This window comes from Hordeum vulgare, chromosome 3H (genome assembly GCF_904849725.1).
Source record: "Hordeum vulgare subsp. vulgare chromosome 3H, MorexV3_pseudomolecules_assembly, whole genome shotgun sequence".
NCBI lineage: Eukaryota > Viridiplantae > Streptophyta > Magnoliopsida > Poales > Poaceae > Hordeum > Hordeum vulgare.
The window spans coordinates 67,127,696-67,150,967 of NC_058520.1; positions in this window are offsets into that span (position 1 = coordinate 67,127,696).

Genomic DNA, 23,272 nt, shown 5'->3' on the forward strand with positions numbered 1-23,272 from the left:
GTTGTTGTTGTTGCGGTGGTTCCCATTTCCTCCATGGTTGTGGCCTCCATGGTTGTGCACTGGGTGGTTATGCTGGATGTGTCCTCCAAACTTACCGGATCCAGTCCCGGTATTCCCTGAATAGGGGGTGTAGCGAGGCTTCTGCTGAGTGCCGGAGTTGAACTTTCCATTGCCATACTTCCGCTTGCGGTTCTCCATCTACCGATGTTTCCCCTCCAAGATGAGGGCCTTATCTACCAGCTCCTGGTAGTTGTTGAAGTTGGCTACGGTCAGCTGAATGCTCAGCTCATCATTGAGTCCCTCCAAGAACTTTTCCCGCTTGGCCGCATCATCGGCCACATCTCCAGGTGCATAACGGGCGAGCATGCTGAATTCATCGACATACTGAGCCACAGAGCGATTTCCCTCGCGTAAGTTGCGAAACTCACGCTTCTTTAGACTCATTGCACCAGCTGAGACATGTGCGGTGCGGAAGGCTTGCTTGAACTGCTCCCAAGTGACTCCAACAATGGGGTATGTGGTGGTGTAGTTCTCCCACCATGCAGCTGCAGGGCCTTCAAGTTGATGCGCGGCAAAGCGCACCTTCTCAGCTTTAGTACAACCAGCAGTGGTAAGTTCCTGCTCCATCTTGCGGAGCCAATCATCTGCCACAATGGGCTCAATGCTGCTGGAGAAAGTCGGAGGGTTCAATCTCAGGAAACGGGTGAGATTGTCGGCCTGGGGTGGATGATGGTTGTTGTTATTGTTCTGGTTCTGGATGATCAGCTGCATCAGGGTATTCTGTTGCTGAATCAACTGGGTGAGTTCCGGCAGAAAGTTGTAAGCAGGGGCACGTCTCGGAGGCATCTGATGTTTGTAGAGGGGTGAGATTAGCATAGAACAATGGTCTAAAGAGTAATTACACTACCCATATGAAATGCAACAAACAAGTATCACACCACACATTTTATTCAATACCATCACAAAAGGTTCACACATGGGGATACAAAATTCGAGAACCTAAACATTGGCCTAAACGTTTAACGATAAGATAAATTTGGTGGTCTAGTCTAAGTGTCCTCCTCAGAAAAGCATGGTGGTGGGTCCTTCGGTGGAGCTTTCTTCATAGTCCTCGTCATTGCTGATCAACGGGCTACGTCTCCTTCGGGATGAAGGTTCTCGCCCATGTCCAGTTCCTCCTCCAGGTATGCAACTCGAGTCTTCAGCTTCTCGATCCTCCCCAGAAAGTCCTTCACCTCCATTTTGTGCTCATAGTGGGCTTCCCGGGCTGCTTCTTCGAGTTCGAGTTCGCGGAGCGACAATTGCTTGATCTTCCTGGCGTCCTTGATCACATGATGCTCCAGAGTCCCGCTGTGCTTCTCCAAGGTCTGGGCATAGGACAGGAGGGCGTCCTTGGTCTTGCTTGAGATGATTTCTCCATCTTCTCCTCTCCGGGATACCGTGAATAGGTCCGGTGAAATAGGGCAGCCTCTGTACACTTCCTTGATACGTCCGAGTGCACAGTGGACCGCCATGTCCCTTCCGAGAATCCAGTTGGGTGCGATGAACTTGAAGTCCACATGCTCAGTGCGTGGCTCGAATGTCCTTCCGGGAACGTGCACTTCAATCCTATAGCGTGAATCCTCCGGGTAAGACGAAGTAGGCTTCCCTGTGATAGTCGACAGAGCAATCCTCAAGTCCTTGGTGATCTGTATCAGCTCCTTTCCGAAAGGCATAGTGGCGTCGGGCTGGCAAAACTCCGTGAACTTAACGGGGATGAAGGTGGCCATCTAAAACATTGGAAAATCGAAGAGAAGTCTGAAATGATCAGAAGAGGAAATAGAGGATTTATAGACATAAGAAAATAGTTTTCTTCCTAAGGCTTTTCCATTCCTAGAGGTTACGTCCTACGGTCAGGGTGTGCTCTGAATACCATTTCTGTAGCGACCCGACTCAATACGAGTCAAGCCTCTGGTGTTTCCGTACCATCCCAAGATCATGCTGGTACACACTCAGTACATCAATGTATATATATCAAGAGTTCAATCACACAACTTTATTAATCGAAATCTCATAACGAGTACTTTATTACAATAATGAATTACAATAAAGTGGCCGAAGGCCATCTCATGAGATATCTAACGAAGACTAGCGGAAGCATCAGGTAGACGAGTCCATCTGACTCCAGGGCATGTCGTTGAGCGTAGATCGTAGCCTCACTCCTGGTTGGAAAAGTACTCTGCAACAAGATACGTTGCAGCCGTGTAGGTCAGCATACGGAATATGCCGGCAAGTCATCAAAGAGAGGGGTAAAAATAATAACCAACTATCTCTACATGCATATTTGGCAGGTGGGGCTATAAGTTTTGCATAAAGCCAATTTTCTCCTACAACAAGAGGGGCTGAAAGCAAAACATTACTACATTGTTTGTTGTTAACGAGATGGTTCCACCAACCAATTCTCGTACCCGAGTTGTTGTTAATTCCCACATCATTATTAAGTTGTGTCGAGAGTTCAGGGAAATTTCAATGCCTTCGGCTCAAGTTGTCCATGACCGTGGACACGGCTAATCGATTAGGTTGGGCACTCTACAGAGTTTTGCACACGTTCCCCACAAGATTTGATCGCCTCCGAGTATGTCCTCGCACTTCAGGGTGTTTGAAGACCGGATGATCAAAACATGGTCTTTCAACGGGTCCCTCTGAATCCCTGTCGGTGCCCATCCATTCCTACCGTTCTTCTACATCTGCTAGCACCGCCTGTCCAGAGTCGCCGCGTTGTCCAACCAAGCCAGAGCCCATAATGACTTGTGGCTGTGCAGGTAAGCCTTGGGTCTTGAAGCCTCCGTACGTCTCTTCGAGCCTGGGTGAAGCTTTCCACAAGATGTCATGGCCGTCTCCAGCATCCCGGAGTCGTCCACTGGTTTCTCCAGGGAGCCCGTCAAACCGTCCTTCACCCAGAGTTCCATTTCTTCACGGGGTCTTGATAATCTTGTCTTAACCGGTCTTGGTTATTTAATCATCCTCGCATCACTCGTGTTATGCACTCAACCAAAATCATGTCTACTCAAGCATAGCCATATGAAATTGTCGTCCCGGGCCAAGTATCGGGGTTGTTGTGTGCCTACCACATGATACTACAACCTATACTAAAATTTCCAAGTACCTACGCAGCATGCAATTTGGGCAAAGAAAGGTGAAACTACCATGCATAGAAAAACATAGGAGATAGTATGATCAAAATGACTTGCCTTGATGATAGTTGTCTTGATCGAGCGCTTCTAAGTAACAAGCTTCGCACTCCGGGTGATCTATCGATACAAACAAATACACAACATAAGCACTACAGTCATCAACAAGTAAAATAACATCACAAGTATAAAGTAGCTATGGCCTAAGTGAAAGAATTCACTACACCTCACTAAGGCAGAAATTGTTTCTGTTAAAACCCCAAGTAAAAATATTTAAAAAAAATTGAAACTTATACCACAGTAATATATAATCACTAGGAAGCAGTAGAAAAAACAATCAAATAAAAAACTATTTTTAAACTCCTGGAATAAGCAAATCAAGATTTAAATTAAATCTGATCTAATTCAAATTTTAAAATTTCAAACATAGACAAATAATATGTTTTTGCAAACTACATGAAAATTTTGATCTACTGGAACAAGTTTCAACTCCATTGGAGTTATGGATCAAACGTTATGATCAAAACAAAATGAAAACTCTCTCTGTTTTTGGAATTAAAACAGAAAAGAAAAATTGAATCTAATCGGACACTGTGTACATGTGGCGCTCTTTGATTGGTCCTAAGATATTTGCTGCGAGGAATTCTAACAAACGGACAGAATATAAGTAAAAGTCCGTGGCTAATCTTAAGTGAATAAAAGGCCGTGTCGGTTTTTTGTCTAAAGCCGAAGGGGTACTCGGGATCTAATCTAACGCGTCGAATACAAATCGGATGGCTAAGGGGAGATGGGGGTTGCTCACCGCGGTGGAGGTGGACTCCGGTGATGTATCCGGCGAGGCCGAGGTGGCGTGGTTGACGGGGGCAGCGGATCCGGGGTCTCCGGCGACTTCCGAGGGTTGGGAAGACGGCGGCGGAGCTCCTCCGTCGATTGGCGGTGATGCGAGGGAGGCACCGGGGTGAGCATAGGAGCTCGGGGGAGCTTCGGCCGGGGCTCAGGACTCCGGCGATGTGGCAGGGTGGCGTGGGGGCGAGGGGCTCGGGCTGGGGAAGGGGAAGGGGATGCGGTGGCGAGGGGGAAGCTTTATAGGGGGAGAGAGGGGCTTAAAGGGGAAGGGAATCGGGCCGGGGAAGGAAGCTCCGGCGAGCTCGGGCCGGTCGGGGAGAGGAAGGAAAGAGAGAGAGGGAGAAAGGAAAGAGAGGTGGCGTGACCGGTGCGGGGCAGGGTCGGGCGATGGGGCCCGCGGTCAGCGAGGGGGGCGCGGTGCGGCTCGGTCGGCCGACCGATGCGGAGGGGATCTGGATCCCGGGCCAGGCGGGACAGCCCGATAGCGCTATAAAGCGCCTAAGGCGCTTTCCAAAATAAAAAAACTTTCCCGATTCAGTTTTTTTCAAAAATAGGAAGTATTAAAAATAAAAAGGAAACAAAATAAATAATAAATATAGGGGTATTATATACCAAAATTTTCAGAAAAAATTTCCTACTCGTTTATCATTTTTCCAAGACCAAAATAAAAACTTTTTAAAAATGTTTTGTCGGAAAACCCCCTAAGGTTTTATTTTCTTTTTGGCAATTAATTTCTCCATAAAACTTTGTTTTTCTTGGCTCAAATATTTTCAAAAGTGCCCCTGATTTTGGAGGGTCATATTCCTCCTCTCTTTCTTGCTTGCAAGAATTATTCCCCGACATTTCTTGTGTGAAGAAAAAAATAGAAATGCAAGAGCAAAAATCGAAAGAATTCAAATGCAAACTTTATTTCAATCAATATGCATAGATGCTTAGCTACAATGTAAAACATTCCAAATTAGGAAATTTGGGATGTTACAAGAACAGGGTCGCCAAGGTAGCAAGAATTCACGAAGGATAAAGCACTAGAGCAAAAACTAATTGGACCAATGGAGGAGTCACTTACCAAGGAGTAATTTTCCCAAAACAGTTCGGAGAATGGTGCTTTGAGCAAGGAGATCGAAAATCACAGCCAAATGAGCAAGAACACGGGTTTGAGCTGTGAAACAATTTTTTTCTGGAGGTGGAAGAAGAGGCTGGGAGCTGGAATGAGTGGAGGGGATGCCTGCCCCACAAGCTTGCACCCCGCCACCAGGGGGGTAGGTGGCGGTGGGGGGCTTGTGGCCCACTGGTCAGGCCCAGAAATTTTCAAAAATTCCAGAAAAAATCATACTAAATTTTCAGGACCATCGAAGAACTTTTATTTTCGAGGTATTTTTCTCCGAGACGCTAGAACAGAAAACAGGAAAAGCTAAACTAATTCTATCATTTTTCTTCTAAGCCATGGGATCACCAAGTTTCTTAGGAGTTCCACCTTTGAAAGTGTAGTTGGCAAGCATGGTGGAGATCTCAAGATCTGGTATCTTCCATTTATTAGTCACGATATCTTTCATGTACTTGGCATACGGAGACATCTTGAGCATATCAGTTAACCGCATCTATAGAAAGACGGGTCTTATCATCTCAACGAAGCGCTCAAAATCCTCATCATCCTTTTTCTTGGATGGCTTAGGAGGAAATGGCATAGGTCTCTGAACCCATGACTCTCTTTATTTACCATGCTTCCTAGCAGTAAAGTCATTCTTGTCGTATCTCTTAGGTTGTGGATTATCAGGATTAACCGTAGGTTCAATCTCCACATCCTCATCATGGCTAGGTTGAGCATTATTATGAACATCACTGTCCACATTGTCACCAGGTTCATGTTCATCACCTGATTGTGTTTCTGCATCAGACGCAGAAATATCATTAGGTTCTTCAGGTGTGATAGTATTTGGTGAACTGGCGTGCAGGTTTCTATCATCCTTCTTCTTCTCCTTAGGATGACTAGGTCTATCAGCATTGATTCCTTGAGAATCTTGATCAATTCTCTTAGGATGACCTCTAGGATACAAAGGTTCGTGAGTCCTTTTGCCTCCTCTAGTAATGACTCTGATAGAATTGTAATTTAATTCATTGAGCAGGTCATTCTGAGCTTTAAGTACTTGTTCTACCTGAGTAGTAATCATAGAGGCATGTTTACTCAGAAGCTTCAGAGCATTGACATTTCTGTCTACACAAGCACTTAAATGGCTAAGCATACGAGTACTTTGTTCCAAATGTCTGCTAACATAGTCATTGAAACTCTGTTGTTTGGCAACAAAGTTGTCAAATTCATCAAAGCATAGGCTAGCAGGTTTATCAAAAGGAATATCACTCTCGTCAAACCTACGCAGAGAATTCACTTCTACTACCTGTATCGGGTTATCGAGATCGTGGATCTCTTCGATAGGTGGTAGATTTTTGACATCTTCAGATCTAATGCCTTTCTCTTGCATAGATTTCTTGGTTTCTTGCATATCTTCGGGACTGCGGAATAGAATACCTCTTTTCTTAAGAGTTGGCTTAGGAGGTGGTTCGGGAATAGTCCAAGCATTATCGTTGATCAAGAGGTTATTCAGTAGAGTCTCAACTTGTTCTACAGTTCGTTCCCTAAAAACACAACCAACACAACTAGCTAGGTGGTCTCTAGAGGCATTGGTAAGTCTGTTATAGAGGATATCAAGTATCTCGTTCTTCTTGAGAGGGTGATCAGGAAAAGCATTCTGTAGCTGGACGAGCCTCCCCCAAGCTTGTGGAAGACTCTCTTCTTGGAGTTGAGCAAAGTTGTATATTTCCTGCAAGGCAGCTTGCTTCTATGGGCAGGGAAATATTTCTCACAGAAGTAATAGACCATCTTGTGGGGACTACGCACACATCTAGGAGCAAGAGAGGTGAACCAGGCTTTATCATCATCCTTTAGAGAGAAAGGAAACAACTTAAGGATATAGTAGTGGCGGATCTTCTCCTCATTAGTGAAAAGGTTGGGTATTTCGGATAGTTTGGCAAGATGGGCTATGACCGTCTCAGACTCATAACCGTGAAAAGGATCAGATTCGACTAAAGAGATTATCTCAGGGTCGACAGAGAATTCATAATCCTTATCGGTAACAAATATAGACGAAGTGGCAAACTTCGGGTCATTTTTCATCCTAGCTTCCCGAGATTTTTACTTCCACTTGAGAATTAATTTCTCAGCGTCGTAGGCATCCTTACACGCAAGAAAATCCTCCGCTATCTCTCCCTCCATAACGTAACCCTCAGGTATATCAGGCAATTCATATCTAGGAGAGCATCGGCATCGGCAATTTCAGAAGCATCGGCAATTTCAGAAGCATCACGAACATTGGCAGTAACTCTAGCAATATGAGCATCAAGGAAAACTCCTAGTGGAACATCAGGCAAAATAGCATCTCTAGCATGATCAGGCAAAGCAGTATCAGGCATAGCATCTCTAGCAGTAGTATCAAGCATAGCATCATCAGGCAAAATAGCATCTCTAGCATCATCAGGCAAAGCAGTATCAAGCATAGCATCTCTAGCAGTATCAGGCATAGCATCTCTAGCAGTATCAGGCATAGTATCAAGCATAGCATCTCTAGCAGTAGTATCACAAGCATCATCAAGCACAGGCGACATATCAAGATTTCTAGCAGGAGGTGAAGTCGCAAACTTACTCATAACTAAAGGTGAATCAAGTGCAGAGCTAGATGGCAATTCCTTACCTCCCCTCGTAGTTGAGGGCAAGACTTTGGTCTTCGGATCCTTCAGGTTCTTCATAGTGATCAACAGATATAAATCCCAAGTGACTCAGAGAATATAGCAATACCTCCCCGGCAACGGCGCCAGAAAAATGCTGACGTCAGCTATGCTTCCCTGGCAATGGCTCCAGAAAAGGGTTGATCCTGCAATCTCTGGCGTTAGCTAGACGAATGCTTATGACAACGAACCTTCTCCTGCAACGGCACCAGAAGAATGTTGCTAGCACTCCCCGGCAATGAAACTGGAAGAATGTTGTTGATGGCCCACCAGCGCGTGGGTTCGTAGCAGTTTTCGAGGGTAGAGTATTCAACCCAATTTGTTGATAAGCCCGTCAGGAGCTGAGAGTATACTCTCAAGTATTAGCAGCTGAATTTGTCAGATTCAACCACACCTGAAAGATTAGTATCTGCAAGCACAGTAGTAACAGCAAAGTAGCGAGTAACGACAGTGTAACGAGCAATAGCAGTGGCAAGGAACAACAGTAGTGATAGCAGTAGCAAGTAGCAACAGTAGTAGCAACAGTAGCAGCAGAGCAAAACAAGTAACAACAGTAGCAACAGTAGTAGCAACAGCATCAGAGCAAGACAAGTAAGAGCAGTAGCAACAGTAGGACAAACTCGTAGGCAATGGGTCGGTGATTTGTTTGGATGATATTCATCATGCAACAGCTATAACACGAAGAGATATGTAGCTAGCTCCCGTTCGTCAATGTGATGTAGGCATGCATTCCATGTGTCGTCATACGTGCTTCGGGAAAAGAACTTGCATGACATCTATTGTCCATCCCTCCCGTGGCAGCGGGGTCCAAAAGGAAACTACGAGATATTAAGGTTCTCCTTTTAATAAAGAACCGGACCAACGCATTAGCACTTGGTGAACACATGAACTCCTCAAACTATAGTCATCACCGGGAGTGGTTCCGGTTATTGTAAATCCGGGGTTGCTGGATCATAACACATAGTAGGTAACTACAACTTGCAAGATCGGATCTAAAACACACATATATTGGTGACAACATAATAATTTCAGATATGAAATCATGGCACTTGGGCCCTAGTGACAAGCGTTAAGCATGGCAAAGTAGTAGCAACATCAAATCTCAGAACATAGTGGATACTAGGGATCAATCCCCATCAAAACTAACTCGATTACATGATAGATCTCATCCTACTCATCACCGCCCAGCGAGCCTACGAATAGATTACTCACGAACGACGAAGAGCTTCATGGAATTGGAGAGGGAAGAAGGTTGATTATGACGATGGCGACGATTTCCCCTCTCCGGAGCCCAAGAGGGACTCCAGATCTGCCCTCCAGATGAAGAACAGGAGGTGGCGGCGCCTCCGTATCGAAAACGCGACGAAAACTTCTCTTTTTATTTTTTCTGGGATGAAAGGCAACTTATAGAGCTGGAGTTGGGGCGGCAGGTGCCTGTGGGCCCCACAAGCCTGCCCACCGCCATGAGGGGGGTGGTGGTGGAGCAGTGGCTTGTGGCCCACTGGCCAACCCCCTGAGGTTGAACTTGGCGCAGATATTTTTGATATTTTCCAAAACTGCTCCCCGTAAATTTTCAGGACGTTTGGAGAACTTTGATTTCTGCACAAAAATAACACCAAAGCAATTCTGCTGAAAACATCATCAGTCCAGGTCAGTTCCATTCAAATCATGCAAATTATTGTCCACAACAAGGGCAAAAGAGTTTGGAAAAGTAGATACGTTGGAGACGTATCAGGAACGTACTATCAAAATCAAAATCAAAAACTATGAATGCAATGCTTTGTGTGATTTGGGTGCTAGTGTTTCCGCGATTCCAAAGTCCTTATGTGATGTTCTAGTTTTTAATGAGCTTGAAGAGTGTTCTCTTAATTTGCATCTTGCGGATTATACTGTCAAGAAACCCATGGGAAGGATCAATGATGTTCTTATTATTGCAAATAGGAACTATGTACCCGTGGATTTCATTGTGCTTGACATTGATTGCAATCCTACATGCCCTATTATTCTTGGTAGACCTTTCCTAAGGACTATCGGTGTTATCATCGATATGAAGGAAGGGAATATTAGATTTCAATTTCCTTTAAATAAGGACATGGAGCACTTTCCTAGAAAGAAAATAAGATTGCCTTATGAATCCATGACGAGGGCCACTTATGGTTTGAGCACCAAAGACGACGATACGTGATTCTATCGCCTTATGCCTAGCTAAGGGCATTAAACAGTAGCGCTTGTTGGGAGGCAACCCAATGAATTTATTTGTTTTTCTTTCTGTTTTGTTGCGTCCACACCATCATAATTTTGTTATGGTTGTGTCTTTTGTGTTTGAGCCAAGCAAAACCTTTATGACTAGTCTTGGTGATGGTTGTCTAATCCTGTTGGAAAAAGACAGAAACTTTTCGCTCACGAGATGATTTTTAATTTTTTTTTTCAGAAAGAGCTTTTGAGCTGATTCTTTTTGCTGCTGGTTTATATGCCTTTTTCCGAGGCAGTCGTAATTTTTCAGAATTTTGAGGTACGAGAAGTATACGAAGTATAGAGATTGCTACATACTGGTCTGCTTTTGACAGATTCTGTTTTTGTTGAGTTGATTGCTTGTTTTGATGAAACTATGGATAGTATTGGGGGTACTTGCCATGGGAAAGTGAGAATACAGTAGCCTAACACCAATATAAATAGAAATCAAGATTGCTACAGTACCTAAAGTGGTGGTAGATTGTTTTCTTGTGCTAATGTTATCAGGAGTTTTTGTTTAAGTTTTGTGTTGTGAAGTTCTTAAGTTTTGGGTGATGTTCTCATGGAAAAAGAGATAAGGAGTGGAAAGATCTCAAGCTTGGGGATGCCCAAGGCATCCCAAGCCAAATTCAAGGACCCCAAAAAGCCTAAGGTTTGGGGATGCCCCGGGAAGGCATCCCCTCTTTCGTCTTCAATCCATCGGTAACATTACTTGGAACTATATTTTTATTCACCACATCATATGTGTTTTGCTTGGAGCGTCTTGTATCTTAGGATTCTTTTCTTTTTGCTGTCATCCTTGCTCCACACCTTTTGAGAGAGACATGCACTCATCGTGATTTTGCTAGAATGCTCATCGTGCTTCACTTATATCTTTTGAGATAGATAATTTTGCTCTATGTGCTTCACTTAGATCTTTTAGAGCACGGCGGTGCGTGATTTGGTAGTTGGCTTATGCTATGAAAGTAGTCCCAAAGGTGACAGGTACCCAAAGAGGATACAAAAACCTCCATCTTCATGTGCATTGAGTAGAAAGAGAAGTCTCGATTCCTCTCAATTAGTTTTGAGACGTGGATTTGGTAATATTAAGAGTTATGTTAGTAGGGTGTTGTGAATCTAGAAATACTTGTGTTGAAGTTAGTGATTCCCGTAGCATGCACGTATGGTAAACAACTGTGTTAGGAATTTGGAGCATAATTGATCTATTGATTGCCATCCTTTGTGTTGAGGCCGGGATCGCGCGATGGTTAACACCTACCAACCCTTCCCCTAGGATTATGCGTTTAGCACTTTGTTTCGATTACTAATAAAAACTTTCGCAACAAGTATGTGAGTTCTTCATCACTAATGTGAGTCCATGGTATAGATGCACTTTCACCTTCCACCATTGCTATCCTCTCTAGTACCGCGCAATTCTCGCCGATGCACAAACCCACCATATGCCTTCCTCAAAACAGCCACCATACCTACCTACTATGGTATTTTCATAGCCATTCCGAGATATATGCCATGCAACTCCCACCGTTCCGTCTCATGACTTGTGCCGTCACTCTCATATTGCCACTGCATGATCGTAAGATAGCTAGCGAGATGTTTCAACGTCATACGCCAAGCTAGATCGTTGCACATCCCGGTACACTGCCGGAGGCATTTCCTATAGAGTCATTTCTAAGCTTTGAGCTGTGAGTAAATAAAAGTGTGATGATCGTCATTATTAGAGCATTGTCCCATGTGAGGAAATAAAAAAAGAGGCCAAAGAGCCCAAATAAAAAAAAGAGAAAAAAAGAGGCCCAAGAGCCCAAATAAAAAAAGGGAAAAAGAGAGAAGGGACAATGCTACTATCTTTTTCCACACTTGTGCTTCATAATAGCACCATGTTCTTCATGATTGAGAGCCTCTCGTTTCGTCACCACCATAAGCTAGTGGGAATCTTTATTATATAACTTGGCTTGTATATTCCAATGATGGGCTTTCTCAAAATTGCCCTAGGTCTTCGTGAGCAAGCAAGTTGGATGCACACCCACTAGTTATCCTTTTGAGCTTTCACATACTTATAGCTCTAGTGCATCATTTGTATGGCAATCCCTACTCATTCACATTGATATCTATTAATGGACATCTCCATAGCCCTTTGATCCGTCGAGTCAATGTGACCATGTCCTCCTTTTTGTCTCGCAACCACCACCACACTCTATTCCACCTATAGTGCTATATCCATGGCTCACACTCATGTATTGCATGATAGTTACAAAAAGTTTGAGAAAGTAAAAGTGTGAAAAAAATTACTTGGCCAATATCGGGGTTGTGCATAATTTACATTAGTTGTGTGAGGATGATGGAGCACAGCCATACTATATGATTTTGTAGGGATAACTTTCTTTGGCCTTGTTATTTTGAAAGTTCATGATTACCTTGCTAGTTTGCTTGAAGTATTATTGTTTTCATGTCAATAGCAAACTATTGTTTTGAATCTTACGTATCTGAACATTCATGTCACATGAAAGAAATTGCAAAGGGAAACTATGCTAGGTAGCATTCCACATCAAAAATTCTGTCTTTATCACTTCCCTACTCGAGGACGAGCAGGAGTTAAGCTTGGGGATGCTTGATACGTCTCCAACGTATCTATAATTTTTGATGGTTTCATGCTATTATCTTGTCAAACTTTGGACGTTTTGTATGCCTTTTATATATTTTTTGGGACTAACTTATTAACTCAGTGCCAAGTGCCAGTTCCTGTTTTTTCCGTGTTTTTGACCCTTTTCAGAGGAGAATTTTAAACGGAGTCCAAACGGAATAAAATTTGCGGAATGATTTTTTTCATAACAGAAGACACGCGGGAGACTTGAGAACCAAGGCAGGAAACCTCAGAGGAGGTCACAAGCACACCAGGCCTGGCCTAGGGGGCGGGCCTAGCGGGCTTGTGAGCTCCCCGTGGCTCCCCTGCCCTAGGTTTTTCGCCTATATATTCCCTAAAATCCCAGAAAAACCCAGGAGATCATCGAAAGTACTTTTCCGCCGCCGCAAGCTTCTGTCTCCGCAAGATCCCATCTGGAGCACGTTCTAGTGCCCTGCCGGAGGGGGGATTCGGATAAGGAGGGCTTCTTCATCAACACCATGACCTCTCCGATGATGCGTGAGTAGTTCGCCATAGACCTACGGGTCCATAGCTAGTAGCTAGATGGCTTCTTCTCTCTCTTGGATCTTCAATACAAAGTTCTCCATGATCTTCATGGAGATCTATCCGATGTAATCTTCTTTTGCGGTGTGTTTGTCGAGATCCGATGAATTGTGGATTTATGATCAGATTATATATGAATCTTATTTGAGTTTCTTCTGATCTCTTATATGCATGATTTCATATCCTTGTAATTCTCTTTGAGTTGTGTGTTTTGTTTGGCCAACTAGATCTATGATTCTCGCAATGGGAGAAGTGCTTGATTTTGGGTTCATACCGTGCGGTGACCACACCGAGTGATAGAAGGGGTAGCCAGGTGATACGTCTCAAACGTATCTATAATTTTTGATGGTTTCACGCTGTTATCTTGTCTTCTTTGGATGTTTTATGTACCTTTTATATCATTTTGGGGACTAACTTATTAATTCAGTGCCAAGTGCCAGTTCCTGTTTTTTCCCGTGTTTTTGACTCTTTTCAGATCTGATTTTGGAACGGAGTCCAAATGGAAGAAAAACCCCGAAATGACTTTTTCCCGAAAGGAAGAAGATCAGGGGGCCTTTGGGCCAAGCCAGGTGGGTTCCAGGGAGCCCACAAGCCCCCACTCCGCCACCAGGGGGAGGGGGCGGTGGCAGGGCTTGTAGCCTCCCTGGACGCCCCCTGACCTAGATCATTGGCCTATATATTCCCAAATATTCAGCAAAAAATCAGGGGAGCCTCGAAAATACTTTTCCGCCGCCGCAAGCTTCTGTTTCCGCGAGATCTCATCTGGAGACCCTTCCCGGCGCCCTGCCGGAGGGGACTTTGGAGTTGGAGGGCTTCTTCATCATCATCATCGCCCCTCCAATGACTCGTGAGTAGTTCACTTCAGACCTACGGGTTCGTAGTTAGTAGCTAGATGGCTTCTTCTGTCTCTTGGATCTTCAATACAAAGTTCTCCATGATCTTCATGGAGATCTATCCGATGTAATCTTCTTTAGCGGTGTGTTTGTCGAGATCCGATGAATTGTGGATTTGTGATCAGATTATCTATGATATATATTTGAGTCTTTGCTGATTTCTTTTATGCATGATTTGATATCCTTGTATGTCTCTCCGAGTCTTGGGTTTTGTTTGTCCAACTAGATCTATGATTCTTGCAATGGGAGAAGTGCTTGGTTTTGGGTTCTACCATGTGGTGACCTTTCCCAATGACAGTAGGGGGGAGCAAGGCACACATCAAGTAGTTGCCATCAAGGGTAAAAAGATGGGGTTTTTATCATTGGTTTGATATTATCCCTCTACATCATGTCATCTTGCTTAAGGCGTTCCTCTGTTCTTATGAACTTAATACACTAGATGCATGCTGGATAGCGGTCGACGTGTGGAGTAATAGTAGTAGATGCAGACAGTATCGGTCTACTTGTTTTGCACGTGATGCCTATAGATATAATCATGGCATAGATATCGTCACGACTTTGCGCGGTTCTATCAATTGCTCGACAGTAATTTGTTCACCCACCGCCTACTTGCTTTCATGAGAGAAGCCACCAGTAAACACTACGGCCCCTGGGTCTATTCACATCCATCGGTTACACCTCCGCTTTTACTTTGCTTTGTTACTTTGTTGCTTTCAGTTCTCACTTGGCAAACAATCTATAAGGGATTGACAACCCCTTCATAGCGTTGGGAGCAAGTTTTTGTGTTTGTGCAGGATCTTGAGATACTCCTCCATCGGATTGATACCTTGGTTCTCAAACTGAGGGAAATACTTACCACCGCTACGCTACATCACCCTTTTACGCTTCGAGGGAACACCAACGAAGGGCTCCAAGGCCACGGGGGAAATCCTTTGCATACTTTCCTAGGAAGTCCCTTAAGGCGTAGCCACAGCTGAAGGATTCCTGGCGCCGTTGCCGGGGAGGAGCACGTCAAGATAATTTCCCGACAACGTGCCTATTTCTGGCGCCATTGGAAGGTCTTTTGTTGCAGTAGCAGAAGTATTTCTGGCGCCGTTGCCGGGGAAGAGAAATCAAGATCTATCCAAGTAGGTCTCACAAACTCTTCTCTTGCATTTACTTTTGTTGCGAGTTGCCTCTCGTTTTCCTCACCCCCACTTCACATTTGCCGTTTTCATTTGCCTTTCTCCTTCGCCGTTTTCTTTTCCCTTTGCCATTTACCTTTTCCGGTTTTCTCGCTTGCTTGTGTGCTTGTTTGTTTGTTGAAGTCATCACGGCTGAAAACACCAAACTTTGTGACTTCTCGAGCACTAATAATAATGATTTTATTAGTACTCCGATTGCTCCCGCCACTAGTGCGAAATCGTATGAAATCAACGCAGCTTTGCTGAATCTTGTTATGAAAGAGCTATTCTCTAGCCTTCCTAGTGAAGATGTCGCATCCCATCTCAATACTTTCATTGAGCTTTGTGATATGCAAAAAAAAAGAGATGTGGATAATGACGTGATTAAGTTGAAACTTTTTCCTTTCTCGTTGCGAGATCGTGCAAAAACTTGGTTTTCTTCTTTGCCTAAAAATAGTATCGATTCTTGGGATAAGTGCAAAGATGCTTACATATCCAAGTATTTTCCGCCGGCTAAGATCATCTCCTTACATAACGATATCATGAATTTCAAGAAACTTGATCATGAACACGTTGCACAATCTTGGGAGAGTATGAAGCTTATGATTAGAAATTGTCCCGCTCATGGCTTGAGTTTGTGGATGATTATACAAATCTTTTACGCTGGCTTGAATTTCGCTTCTCGCAATATCTTAGACTCCGCCTCAGGTGGAACGTTCATGGAAATCACGTTAGGAGACACTACAAAACTCCTAGAGAATATCATGACCAACAACTCTCAGTGGCACACTGAAAGGTCGCCTGCTAGCAAAAAGGTGCATGCTATAGAAGAGATTAACTCGCTTAGTGCTAAGATGGACGAGTCGATGAATTTGGTTGCTAGTAGAAACGCTACCGTAGATCCTAATGACATGCCCCTATCTTCTTTGATTGAGAGTAGCAACGCTAGTTTGGACGTGAATTTTGTTGGTAGGAACAATTTTGGCAACAACAATGCTTTTAGAGGAAACTATGTTCCTAGGCTTTTTCCTAGTAACTCCTCTAACAATTATGGCAATTCCTATGGCAACACTTATGTAAATCACAACAAATTACCCTCTGATCTAGAGAGTAATATCAAAGAGTTCATCAACTCTCAAAAGATTTTCAATGCGTCCATAGAGGAAAAACTACTCAAAATAGACGATTTGGCTAAGAGCGTTGATAGGATGTCTTGTGATATTGATGCTTTGAAAGTTAGATGCGCTCCTCCCAAGGTCAACTTGGATGAAACATTGAAAGCTATGTGTAGCCCCATGAATGAGAGCAAAGAAAGAACCGCCCAAATACGCGCTAGACATGAATGGTTTAAAAGGGTGCGTTCTAGTGATGCAAATCACGAAGATCTTAAAGTGCTTGGTGTGTGTCCTCTTGCATCTTTGTTTTCGCGTGTCAAACCTACTTATGGAGGGGTTGGATATGAATCCACTTTGGTTGAAAAACGCCCCAATGATTCAGAGTCCACCTATCTTGATGATAAAGGTGTGGAGAGTGGAGTAGAAGAAGTCAAAATTTTGGGTAGTAATGAAAATCCCACTTTGGATTTCAAGGAATTCAATTATGATAATTGCTCCTTGTTTGAATGCATCTCTTTGATGCAATCCATTGCAAACTCTCGACATGCTTATAGCCAAAGCAAAGCCTTTACCGCACATATCGTAGATGCTATGATGAAATCTCTTGAAGAGAAGCTCGAACTAGAAGTCTCTATACCTAGACAACTTCATGATGAGTGGGAACCTACTATCAAAATCAAGATCAAAAACTATGAGTGCAATGCTTTGTGTGATTTGGGTGCTAGTGTTTCCGCGATTCCAAAGTCTTTATGTGATATTCTTGGTTTTCATGAGATTGAAGAGTGTTCTCTTAATTTGCATCTTGCGGATTCTACTGCCAGGAAACCCATGGGGAGGATCGATGATGTTCTTATTGTTGCAAATAAGAACCATGTACCCGTGGATTTCATTGTACTTGACATAGATTGCAATCCTTCATGTCCCATTATTCTTGGTAGACCTTTCCTAAGGACTATTGGTGCTATCAGCGATATGAAGGAAAGGAATATTAGATTTCAGTTTCCTTTAAAGAAGGGCATGGAGCACTTTCCTAGAAAGAAAATAAGATTGGCTTATGAATCTATGATGATGGCTACTTATGGTTTGAGCGCCAAAGATGACTATACGTAATTCCATCACTTTTTGCCTAGCTAAGGGCGTTAAACAAAAGCGCTTGTTGGGAGGCAACCCAACGAATTTATCCTTTTTATTTATGTTTTGTGTTTTCCGCACTTTCATAATTCTGTTATGATTGTGTTTTTTGTGTTTCTTTTTGCGTTTGTGCCAAGCAAAACCGTTATGATTAGTCTTGGGGATGATCGTTTGGTCATGCTGGAAAAGACAGAACCTTTCTGCTCACAAAAAGAATTTTTGTTTTTTTTCTGTAAGAGATTTTGAGTTGATTCTTTTTGATTATGATATCTATGCAAATTCTTCAGACTTTCGAAAGTTTTCAGAATTTTTGAAGTACCAGAGGTATATGAAATATACAGATTGCTACAGACTGGTCTGCTGTTAACAGATTCTGTTTTTGTTGTGTTAGTTGCTTATTTTGATGAAACTATGGATAGTATCGGGGGGTATTAGCCATGGAAGATTGAAAGTACAGTAACCCAACATCAGCACAAGTATAATTTAAGTTTGCTACAGTACCTAAGGAAGTGGTGGTTTGATTTCTCATACTAATGTTATCACGAGTTTTTGTTTAAGTTTCGTGTTGTGAAGTTTTCAAGTTTTGGGTGAAGTTCTTATGGACAAAAAGATAAAGAGTGGCAAGAGCTCAAGCTTGGGGATGCCCAAGGCACCCCAAGAGATTCAAGGATTCCGTAAAAGCCTAAGCTTGGGGATGCCCCGGGAAGGCATCCCCTCTCTCGTTTTCAATCCATCGGTAACGTTACTTGGGGCTATATTTTTATTCACCACATGTTATGTGTTTTTGCTTGGAGCGTCTTGTATCATAGGAGTATTTTATTTTTTTTGTGTCACAATCATCCTTGCTACACACCTAGAGAGAGACATGCACACACCATCATTTTGTCGAGCTTCACATATATCTTTTGGTAGACAATTCAGCTCACACGTGCTTCACTTATATCTTTTGAGCTAGATACTTTTGCTCTGTGTGCTTCACTTATATCTTTTATAGCACAGCGGTGCGTGGCTTGGTATTTGATCTATGCTTTTAAAGTAGTCTCAAAAGGGGTAGTTATCCAAAGGGATACGAAAACTTCCACCTTCATGTGCATTGAATAGTTAGAGAAGTTTGATTCATCTCAATTAGTTTTGAGTTGTGGTTATGGTAATATTGAAGTCATGCTAGTAAGGTTATGTGGATCTAGAAATACTTGTGTTGAAGTTCGTGATTCCCGTAGCATGCACGTATGGTGAAGCGCTATGTGATGAAATGTCAGAATGATTAGTATATTGATTGTCATCCTTTGCGTGGTGGTCGGGATCGCGCGATGGTTTATACCTACCAACCCTTCCCCTAGGAGTATGCGTTGAATGCTTTGTTTCGATTACTAATAAAACTTTTGCAACAAGTATATGAGTTCTTCATGACTAATGTTGAGTCCATAGATGCACTTTCACCTTCCACCATCACTATCTTCTTAGTGCCGTGCAACTTTCGCCGGTGCACAAAACTCACCATTAGCCTCCCTCAAAACAGCCACCATACCTACCTACTATGGCTTTTTCAAAGTCATTCCGAGATATATTTCCATGCAACTACCACCATGACATGTTCCACCATGTTTACATTGCCTTTGCACGATCGAAAGATAGCTAGCATGATGTTTCCATTGATGTCTATGCCATGCTAGATCATTGCCACGGTACACTACCGAAGGCATTCCATATAGAGTCATAGTTGCTCTAAGTTTTGAGTTGAAAGTGTGATGATCATTATTAATGGAGCATTGTCCCATGTGAGGAAATAAAAGAGGCCAAAGAAGCCCACAAAAAAAGAGGCCAAAGAGCCCACCAAATTAAAAAAAAGAGAAAGAGAGAGAAGGGACAATGCTACCACTTTTTCCACACTTGTGCATATTAAGCACCATGATCTTCATGATTGAGAGTCTCTCGTTTTGTCACCACCGTATAGCTAGTGGGAAATTTTCATTATATAACTTGGCTGGTATATTCCAATGACAGGCTTCCTCAAAATTGCCTTAGGTCTTCGTGAGCAAGCAAGTTGGATGCACACCCACTAGTTTTCTTTAAGAGCTTTCACATACTCGTAGCTCTAGTGCATCATTTGTATGGCAATCCCTACTCATTCACATTGATATCTATTGATGAGCATCTCCACAGCTCATTGATATGCCTAGTTAATGTGACTATCTTCTCCTTTTTTGTCTTGCAAAGTCCACCACATTCCACACCATCTATAGTGCTATAACCATGGCTCACGCTCATGTATTGCGTGAGAGTTGAAAAGGTTTGAGAAATTAAAGGTGTGAAACAATTACTTGGCCAATACCGGGGTTGTGCATGATTTAAATTCCTTGTGCAATGATGATAGAGCATAGCCAGACTATATGCTTTTGTAGGGATAACTTTCTTTTGGCCTTGTTATTTTGAAAGTTCATGATTACCTTGCTAGTTTGCTTGAATTATTATTGTTTCCACGTCAATAGCAAACTATTGTTTTGAATCTAATGGATCTGAACATTCACGTCACATAAGAGGAATTACAAAGGACACCTATGCTAGGTAGCATGAAAGCATCAAAAACTCATTCTTTATCACTTCCCTACTCGAGGACGAGCAGGAGTTAAGCTTGGGGATGCTTGATACGTCTCAAACATATCTATAATTTTTGATGGTTTCACGCTGTTATCTTGTCTTGTTTGGATGTTTTATGTACCTTTTATATCTTTTTTGGGACTAACTTATTAATTCAGTGCCAAGTGCCAGTTCCTGTTTTTTCCGTGTTTTTGACTCTTTTCAGATATGATTTTGGAACGGAGTCCAAATGGAAGAAAAACCCCAAAATGATTTTTTCCCGAACGGAAGAAGATCAGGGGGCCTTTGGGCCAAGCCAGGTGGGCTCCAGGGAGCCCACAAGCCCCCACTACGCCACCAGGGGGAGGCGGCGGTGGCAGGGCTTGTGGCCTCCCTGGCCGCCCCCTGACCTAGATCCTTGGCCTATATATTCCCAAATATTCAGCAAAAAATCAGGGGAGCCTCGAAAATACTTTTCCGCCGCCGCAAGCTTCCGTTTCCGTGAGATCTCATCTGGAGACCATTCCTGGCGCCCTGTCGGAGGGGACTTTGGAGTTGGAGGGCTTCTTCATCATCATCATCGCCACTCCAATGACTCGTGAGTAATTCACTTCAGACCTACAGGTCCGTAGTTAGTAGCTAGATGGCTTCTTCTCTCTCTTGGATCTTTAATACAAAGTTCTCCATGATCTTCATGGAGATCTATCCGATGTAATCTTCTTTGGCGGTGTGTTTGTCGAGATCCGATGAATTGTGGATTTGTGATCAGATTATCTATGATATATATTTGAGTCTTTGCTGATTTCTTTTATGCATGATTTGATATCCTTGTAACTCTCTCCGAGTCTTGGGTTTTGTTTGGCCAACTAGATCTATCATTCTTGCAATGGGAGAAGTGCTTGGTTTTGGGTTCTACCATGTGGTGACCTTTCCTAGTGATAGTAGGGGCAGCAAGGCACACATCAAGTAGTTGCCATCAAGGGTAAAAAGATGGGGTTTTTATCATTGGTTTGAGATTATCCCTCTACATCATGTCATCTTGCTTAAGGCATTACTCTGTTCTTATGAACTTAATACACTAGATGCATGCTGGATAGCGGTCGACGTGTGGAGTAATAGTAGTAGATGCAGACAGTATCGGTCTACTTGTTTTGGACGTGATGCCTATAGATATAATCATTGCATAGATATCGTCACGACTTTGCACGGTTCTATCAATTGCTCGACAGTAATTTGTTCACCCACCGTCTACTTGCTTTCATGAGAGAAGCCACTAGTAAACACTATGGCCCCCGGGTCTATTCACATCCAGCGTTTACACCTCCGCTTTTACTTTGCTTTGTTACTTTGTTGCTTTCAGTTCTCACTTGGCAAACAATCTATAAGGGATTGACAACCCCTTCATAGCGTTGGGAGCAAGTTTTTGTGTTTGTGCAGGATCTTGAGATACTACTCCATCGGATTGATACCTTGGTTCTCAAACTGAGGGAAATACTTACCACCGCTACGCTACATCACCCTTTCCGCTTCGAGGGAACACCAACGCAAGGCTCCAAGGCCACTGGGGAATCCTTTGCATACTTGCCTAGGAAATCCCTTAAGGCGTAGCCGCAGCTGAAGGATTCCTGGCGCCGTTGCGAGGGAGGAGCACGTCAAGATAATTTCCCAACAACGTGCCTATTTCTGGCGCCATTGGAAGGTCTTTTGTTGTAGTAGCACGAGGCACGTATCGTGTTGTTGCCATCAAGGGTAAAAAGATGGGGTTTTCATCATTGGTTTGAGATTATCCATCTACATCATGTCATCTTGCTTAAGGCGTTACTCTGTTCGTCATGAACTCAATAGACTAGATGCATGCTAGATAGCGGTCGATGTGTGGAGTAATAGTAGTAGATGCAGAAAGTATCGGTCTACTTGTCTCGGACGTGATGCCTATATGTATGATCATTGCCTTAGATATCGTCATGACTTTGCGCGGTTCTATCAATTGCTCAACAGTAATTTTTTCACCCATCGTACTACTTGCTATTTGGAGAGAAGCCTCTAGTGAACACTATGGCCCCCGGGTCTACTCCACATTACATTTTCAGCCTTACTCTTTTTTCGTTGTACTTTCCGCCGTCAGATCTCACTTTGCAATCAATCTTGAAGGGATTGACAACCCCTTTATAGCGTTGGATGCAAGCTCTTTTGTGTTTGTGCAGGTACTCTGGACTTGACGAGATTCTCCTACTGGATTGATACCTTGGTTCTCAAACTGAGGGAAATACTTACTGCTCCTGTGCTGCATCGCCCTTTCCTCTTCAAGGGAAAAACCAACGCAAGCTCAAGAGACGACAGAAGATCTCTGTCGCCGTAGCAATGGGTGGCCGGAAAGGGCGGGTGTGAACGCATGGCGGGAAAGTGCAGGGGACGTGCGGCAATGGCTCGCCATCAATGGAAGGCTAACCGATGACAACATTGAATCATGGGGAGCCGAGGCAAGGCGATGAGGACAACAGAACGCAATCGCTGACTCGGCAGGCCCATAGGGGGATCTAGCGCGCTTTGTTTTCGCGCCAATTTCCTTTCCCCCAGCGTGTTGGGTTCGGCCTGGGTCCCCCAGCGTGTGACGGAGAGGTATCTCTGGGCCCACTCGGTAATTCATAATCATATTGAGTTCAGTGTGACTAAGGAGTTAGCCATGGGATGATGTGTTACGGAACGAGTAAAGAGACTTGACGGTAACGAGATTGAACAAGGTATGGGGATACTGACGATCGTATCTCGGGCAAGTATCATACCGATAGACAAAGGGAATTGCATACGGGATTGATTGAATCCTTGACACCGTGGTTCATCCGATGAGATCATCGTGGAGCATGTGGGAACAAACATGGATATCCAGACCCCGCTTTTGGTTATTGACCGGAGAGGTGTCTTGGTCATTTCTACATGTCTCCCGAACTCGTAGGGTCTACACACTTAAGGTTCGATGACGCTAGGGTTATATGGGAATAGTGTACGTGGTTACCGAAGGTTGTTCTGAGTCCCGGATGGCATCTCGGACGTCACGAGGAGTTCCGAAATGGTCTGGAGGTAAATATTGTTATATAGTATGTGAGGATTGGGTCACCGAAAGTGTTTCGGGCGACGCCGGTAAAGTATCGGTACCACCGGAAGGGCTCCGGGGTCCACCGGGAAAGGG